Source organism: Opisthorchis viverrini, assembly GCF_000715545.1.
Source record: "Opisthorchis viverrini unplaced genomic scaffold opera_v5_13, whole genome shotgun sequence".
Taxonomy (NCBI): domain Eukaryota; kingdom Metazoa; phylum Platyhelminthes; class Trematoda; order Opisthorchiida; family Opisthorchiidae; genus Opisthorchis; species Opisthorchis viverrini.
In genome coordinates, this window is record NW_008751669.1 from 2,502,712 (window position 1) to 2,503,457 (window position 746).

The following is a 746-nucleotide window of genomic DNA, read 5'->3' on the forward strand; positions in this document are numbered from 1 at the left end:
GGTAACTTTGTTGATTGTAATTTTCTTGTATCGAATTCTGGTCCTTCAATAATTGGTCTCAAAGTTTTACGTGCGCTTAACGTTAACATTTCAATACTTACTTCAAATTTCAACGAAACCGAATTGAAGCAACTGATCACGAGCTGCTCCAAAGTCACCGGAGTAATGCGCATACCAAAAGTGAAACTCGAGGTTTCTGGTGATCCGATTTTCCTCAAACGACGTTTGCGTGAACCAGTGCGTCTAGCTCTAGATTCACTGTGCCAAAAAGGTATTCTGACACCTGTCGAGTCTTCCAAATGGGCTACGCCAATTGTTACGCCATTAAAGTCTGATGGTAAAACTGTTAGAATTTGTGGCGATTATCGATTGACACTCAACAAAAGCCTACTTCAACGCTTATGTGCTACAGAAGAACCTGAAGATGTGTTGTATCGTCTAGCGGGATCAAAAATCTTTTCAAAAATAGACTTGGAGGATGCATACTTTCAGATACCGCTTGATGATGCTACTAGTGAATGCACAGTCATCAATACACCACTTGGATTATATCGATAAAATTTCTTGCCATTCGGACTTAATGTCTCTCCTGCTGTATATCAAAATGTGATTAATTCAATTGCTGACGGTTTTGAAGTTGTTTTGATTTTTTTTCAAGATGACGTAATAAGGTTACGCTAAGGTTACGATAAGGTTACGCTCGATTCACGCTGGCTTGCATTATTCAAAAGATTTCATGACTTCAA